This window comes from Marmota marmota, unplaced genomic scaffold, assembly GCF_001458135.2.
Source record: "Marmota marmota marmota unplaced genomic scaffold, marMar, whole genome shotgun sequence".
NCBI lineage: Eukaryota > Metazoa > Chordata > Mammalia > Rodentia > Sciuridae > Marmota > Marmota marmota.
In genome coordinates this window covers 72,977,662-72,984,891 of record NW_026000026.1, presented here as the reverse complement: position 1 = coordinate 72,984,891, position 7,230 = coordinate 72,977,662, and positions in this window count along the sequence as shown.

The following is a 7,230-nucleotide window of genomic DNA, read 5'->3' as shown; positions in this document are numbered from 1 at the left end:
TTAGTCTCTGTGTTCTCTATTCTGTACCATTGGTCTACAGGTCTATTTTGGTGTACAAAATACATTTCTAGACTCTATAAATTACCTAGTCTGAGGTATTTAGTCATAGCAGCACAAACAGACTAAGACAGTTTCCCACAACCTGGTTACTCCCAATGTCAGGTTCATAAACACTGCAGGTCCACAGCACAGTCCCATCTCCAGAGCACTGCCTCTCGCTCCAGTCAAGTTTTGTGCAGCATTTTGGTAGTTTACAGGGAGGTAGGGCAGGAAACTGAGCAAAGAGACCAAATGTCCCTACTATTGCCCCTGCATTCACCCCAGCTTTCACTCCCCTTGCCTTTCTCTGGATATGTGGGGATGAACCAGGCTTTCAGGGGGTACACTGCTTCAAACTGTGGTCTTCTAGTTCCTGGGGTAATCCCTGTCATTCCTTCCTCCAGGAAAAGCCCCACTTATGCATTTTTAAGGCAGAAAGAGGTAAGGGGAGATGAGGGACCGGAGCTCCGTGGAGTCTGCAGTTTGCGCTGCCTGCCCTGGATACAGAAATGGGACTGGAGGGGACCACCGTTGACAAAGTTGCATGCAGGATATTTTTTCTAGGGAGGGGTCTGTATCTTCATCAGATTCTCAAAAAAGTTTAAGACGTGCCGGAGTTATCCAGCATGGTAGCCAGTAGCCACATGTGGCTGTTTAATTGCAATAAAATTAGAAATTCAGCTCTTGTGGCTCACCAGGCACATTTCTTTCTCTCCCTTTTTTCTTCCTTCCTTCCCTCCCTTGTTCATTCATTTGCTCTTTGTTTGTTTGTTTTTTACTTGAACCTAGGAACACTTTACCACTGAGCTACATCCCGCTCTTTTTATTTTTAATTTTCATTTTGAGACAAGGTCTTGCTAAATTGCTTGAGGATCTCTCTAAACTGATGAGGCTGACCTCAAAATTGTAATCCTCCTGCCTCAGTCTCTCAAGTTGCTGGGATTACAGGCGTGTTCCACTGTGCCTGGCTACCAGCCACATTTCAAAGTCTCAGTGGCCACATGTGGCTACCGGCTACCAGACAGCACAGACATGGAGCAAGTCAATTATTGTAGAAAATTCTATTGGACAACACTGTCCATTAACTTTTTGCTTAAAGAAACCGAGTCCCTAAGAGGGCATGATTTGCCCAAGGGCCCAAGGAGTTTAGTGGTAGTTATAGTACTTCATAAAGTATCTTGCAGTAAAATTGCATAAAAAAATGTCTTCTTATAAATACAGCTCACACCAAAGGTGTGGGGGGGGGGGGCAATGGGAGGCATTTTGTATTTGTTCCCCGCTTTCCCCCTCCCCAGGCCTGCCCCAGCCTACTGGATAAAGGAGGCTTAGAGCCCTGGAACTTCCTCCCTCCCCCATGATGACCTCATCCTCACAAATATGTGAGGGCCATGGGAGGGCCTGGGTGGAGGGTAGCTGTGGAACCTGGGGGAAATGGCAGAGGACTGTGCTGATGTAGCTAGTCTCTAGGTGGCCATTCCCTTAAAATTCCAACCTGAATCTATCACCCCATGCTCCAACTCTTCCCAGCTCCCTATGGCTCATGAGATGGTGATCAAATCCCAACCAAGAACCACAGGAGCCTGCATGGCTTGGCCCCTGAGGTCCTTCACTCTCGGCTGATCCCACTTTCTCTGTCTCTTTGCCCTCTCTCACTCACCAGACTTGCTCCTACCTCAGGGCCTTTGCCCTCAGGGTTCCCCTGCCTAGACCACTGTCCCACCCAGCCCTCCTTCTTCCCATCTCTCTGACCTCAATTCAAGCAGAGATTTTTGGAGAAACCTTCGCAGATCCCCAGGTCAGGTCAGTTGCCTCTATTGTAGAACGTCCCTTTCAAGATGCATCTGTTTGTAATTATACATTTACTTAGGGGTTCTTTAAAAAAAAAAACAAAAAAAAACTTTATTTTATTTATTTATTTTTTATGTGGTGCTGGGTGAGCACTCTACCCCTGAGTCACAACCACAGCCCCTTAGGGGTTCTTTTGATAATGTCTCCCTTCCCTAGAAGATTATTCTTTTCATAGTCTGTTGTGCACTTTGTTGTGTCTCTAAACCCTTGAGCCATGGTTGACCCAGAATACTATGCTCAATAAAAATATGAGAAAAATGAGTCAGGCACCCTGGGGCATACCTGTAACTCTGGAGGCTGGAGCAGGAGGATCACAAATTCAAAGCCAGACTCAGCAACTTATCAAGGCCCTAAACAACTTAACAAGAACTTGAACTTGTCTCAAAATTGAAAAAAAAAAAAAAGGGGGGGCTGGGGATGTGGCTCAGTGTTTAAGTGCCCCTGGGTTCAATCCCTGGTACAAAAGAGAGGGGGATAGGGAGAGAGAAATGAAATGATTGAATGGGATGCTCCGTCTTGCAAGAAATAAACATACTCAGAGCCCTCTCCTCCCCACTGGCCCACCTCATTAGGACCAAATGTGGGTGATGGTTCTACCATCCAGAAGGGGAAGGCAGGGGAAGGAGTGAAACCTGGAGGCCACTGCCAACAATGGAGGTGATCAGGAGTTATGGGAGTGATAGGAAATGGATAAGAAGTAACAAAAGAGATGGAACTAACATCTTGACAACCAGGAATCTTGGGAGATGGTAGAAATACAATAAGGTATACAGTGTGGTCTAATTGGGAGTAAGATGTCATAGACTGATTGATTAAAACAGATAATAGGAAGCCAGTGGCAGTGGTACGCTTGTAATCCCAGCAACTCTGGAGGCTGAGGCAGGAGGATGGCAAGTTTGAGGACAGCTTCTGCAACTTAGCAAGACCCTGTCTCAAAATAAAAAAGAATGACTGGGGATATAGCTGGGTGATAGAGTAGCCCTGGATTCAATCTCCAGTATTACAATAAAAAATTAAGGGGCTGGGTTTGTGGTAGAGCACTTGCCTTGCACACATGAGGCCCTGGGTTCAATCTTCAGTACCACATTAAAAAAAAAAAGTAAATAAATAATTTAAAAAACAAGGTATTGTGTCCATGTTCAGCTAAAAATAAATAAATAAATAAATAAAATCAATAAAACAGGTAATAGGATATACCAGGGTGAGGGGATAGCTGGCAAGCTGGAGAACAGGAAACTCTTTTTTCTAATTATTTATTTTTTAGTTATAGGTGGACGCATGTCTCCATTTTACTTTATGTGGTGCTGAGGATCGAACCCAGCGCCCCACACATGCTAGGTGAGCGCTCCACCTCTGAGCCACAACCCCAGCCCGAACAGGAAACTCTTATGGAGCACTTACTGTGTATCAGGTCCCTTCCACATATTACCCATATATTTCTGTGGATTAATTTTCACAACAATCCTGTCAACATTTATATTTTTGCAGAATAGAAAACTGAGGCACAAAGGGCTAAATGACCTGCTCAGGTTATAGCCTATCAAGGTGGAGTTAGGGGTCTGGGATTGTGGCTCAGCGGTAGAGTGCTCGCCTAGCATGGGCAGGATCCAGGTTCGATCCTCAGCACCACATAAAAATAAAGGAATTGTGTTGTGTCCATCTACACCTAAAAAATAAATATTAAAAAAAAAGGTGGAGTTAGGGTTTTACTGTAGAGACTTTGCTATTAATTACTACATACTATCCCCCTTTTATGAACAAAGTGGCTTCCAAAGTGATTTTTGTAGTCTACTGTTTGGGAAGGAGCAAAGAGAGAAATGGAAGGAGGTATTCAAGAATTCTCTTGCACCAGTTCTGCTCCCTTCTCTGCTCACAGGTATTTCTTTTGTTCTATGTGTTAAGATTAAGATTTAAGATTTACTAATATCATATTCCTTCTCCCTGCCTACAGAATGCTCAAGAGGCTAAATCAACTGCATAAAAAGCATGGGAGAAAGACTGGGCAGAACTTTGGGGAAATAACTTTTGAGGGATGAGAAGTGCCAAACAGCTGATGTTTGTGAGCAACATAGAATAGAAGTGTTGCTGTAGGTTCTAAGATCTTTCGAGAGATGAAACTTTGGAGAACCTGTTCATTCTTTCTGGTTTCTGCACTGTGCCATGTTTTGTTTTTTTTTGGTGGGGAAGATGGGTATTGGGGATTGAACTCAGAGACACTCAGCCTCTAAACCACATCCCCAGCCCTATTTTGTATTTTGTTTAGAGACAGGGTCTCACTGAGTTGCTTAGCACCTCAGTTTTGCTGAGTCTTGTGCCTTGTTGTTTTTAATATTTTTTTAGTTATAGAGGGACACACAATATTTTTGTTTGTTTATTAATTTATTTTTTAAATGGTGCTGAGGAACGAACCAGTGCCTCACACATGCGAGCCAAGCACTCTGCTCCTGTGCTACAGCCTCAGCCCTTGTGCCTTGTTTTTAAGTTATGACTCCATGCATATGCTGGCCTATGTGGGCTCTGTGCCTTATGTTTGGTTTTTATTTTTGACTTGTGGTTCTGGGGATTGAACCCAGGGCCTTGAACATGCTGGGCAATTATATTTGACCAGGTAGATCCAATGGTAATGGTGGATAATGCAGTCTTTCCAGCTAAAATGAACTAGGTCTATAGGGTTCTAGGGTTACAGTTTGCAGTGACCCCTTCCTCATACCCTTTGTCTATTAATTTCTGAGAAACCCACAGAAGATACCCCAAAAGGAAGAGCAGCTCAGCCCAGATTATCAGCTGCAGCTATCTCTGGATTATCCTCTTGCTCAATCTGGCATTACTGATCTTGCTGTAAGGATAACATTGGTGATCTTGGACAGTGATATAAGAGGATCTGAGACCCAAGATCACTTCCCAGGAAAGCTATTCCTCCAAGGGATTATCCACCCACCCACCAGTCTCACTTTTCTTCCCTGTGACCTCCTTCACCTCTCGTATTACCATTCCTTCTGCTTCTCTAGGATGGCTTCAGCTCTTCCAGGACATTCTGTAACCACCCCCCTGTTCAATTTCTCAGACCAACAGCCCTTGCCCCCCAACCCCCTCATCTTGAAGACTTACACCCCTGCAAAGAGGGTCTCTCCATTGCTTAGTATTTAGGGACAAGGTCAAGCCCCAGAATTCACACTCCCTTCCTTAAGCCCACTGTCCTGCCTTCTGCCCATCTAGGGGCAGAAGGGGCCAGGGCTGACATCTCCAGCAGCCCTGTTCTGTGTCAGGCTCAAGTCCTTGTGCCTCACATGAAACATGGGCTGTACTCGCTCAGAGGACTGGAGGCGGGCAGGGCCTACCTGGACCCCTGCTCTGCAGGAGGAGGGAGGAAGACTCCACTGTACCCACATTTAGATGCACAGGGGCTTTAGTTGTTGCCTCTGAAATCTGGGATGCCTCTACCTGCTGACTTTGCTTTCATTTGTTTCTATCTTGACCTCTTCTGCACTTACAAAGACTGAATTAAAAAAAAAAAAAAGTGGAAATGGGGAAGAAAAGACCTGCACCTCCTCGGCTGGAGATTGAAGCCTAAGGACATTCCCTCTTCAGCTCCTAATAGCCCTAGAATCAAAGTGTTCTCTTTGCCCAGCTGTGTGCAGCCTACAGGATTCCTCTTGAATCTGCCCTATCCCCTCAGTGATAGATTATGGGGACATAGAGAGGAAACATGGGGAAGCAGAGGGAAGCACAGACAGACAGACAAAAGATAGACACACAGAGAAAACTACAAAGAGATTTAGATTGAAGAAAGATAGAAATGTACTAACTGGAGGACAGGAGAAAAAAAGAGGAGGGGAGAGAGAGAGAAATAGAAAGAGAGAGAGAGAAGTAGAGATACAGAGAAAGAAAAGAGAGAGAATGAAAAAGGGAGCCAGAGAAAGAAAAGGAAGATAGAACCCAAGGACCAGAAGCCTCCACCCACTCCACATCATTGAGCCAAAGAAAGGAAATGGGGTCTGAGGGAGGAAGCCAGACCTCCCTGTCTGTGGCTTTGCCATGACCCTCTGACCCTGATGTCCTTAACTTTGAGTCAGTGAACTTTGATGGGAAAAAAAAGTATATAATTTTCACCAATCTCTAGCTGAAGTTTAGTATTTCCTTCAATTATGACAATAGTCATATTAGCCATAACTATATACACATATTTTCATATCCTAGTATAGTATTATAGATCTTTTGAAATATCATTTATGCTCATCACTTCTTGAAAATTATGAGACATCAACCTAACACTAGATATTATTTAAAGCATTAGTAAAAAAAAAAAAAAAAGTATTACGATAGCACATTAAAAGTTTTATAACTTTGCTGAAATACAATTGATTTCCTTTATAGTCCTGTATGTTTCATCTTATGCATTTGATGAGTTAATTAATTAATTAATTTTGGTACCAGTACCTTTATTTTATTCATATATTTTTATGTGTGCTGACGATTGAACCCAGGGTCTCACACGTGCAAGGCGAGCGCTCTACCGCAGAGCCACAACCCCAGCCCTATTTACTTATTCTTTTTTTTTTTTTTTTGTATCAGGAATTGAACCCAGGGGCGCTTAACCACATCCCCAGACCTTTTTATATTTTAGTTAGAGAAAGGTTCTCAGTAAGTTGCTTTGGGCCTCACTAAATTGCTAAGTCTGGCTTTGAACTTTCGATCCTCCTGCTTCAGCCTGCTGAACTGCTGGGATTACAGGAGTGTGTCACCACACCCAGCTTATTTTATGCATTTTAAACCTTTATCGTAAGACAGGATCCACATGTTTTACCCAATTGCCAAAGGAGAACATTGAACAAAAAGGTTTAGAACTCCCTACATCTGACCAGGAAGCTAGTACCCCATCTCTGCTAGCCCTGTGCATTCTTTTGTTATTCTCTTCTTTTCCTGAGTTAGTCCAAATCCTCTAACAAGAAGCCACCAAAGCATGATGAAATGTGCTAGGACTTGATTAGGGGTAATGCCTATGAGAGAGGAAGGGGGCTTGGAGTTGGGACAATTGGTTTTTGTTTTTGTGGTACTGGGGATCAAACCCAGGGATTGGTCCAAGCATTCTACCACTGAGCTAATCCTAGCCTGGAGTTGGGAGAGGTATGAGGAAGAGAGGAAAGGAAGGAAGGTTGGGAGGAAGCATCCGAAACAACCATGCCTTTAAGGAACTGTTTTGTAAGGCCATCAGGAAATTCTTGAACCAAAGTTAGCAGTCAGAGGAATCCCCTATCTTCCAGGAATGGTCCTGCCTTAAGATCTCTACTGAGCTCTATCATTGGCTCAGTGTAGCTCATTTGGAAGCTGGTCTAGCAGAAGCTG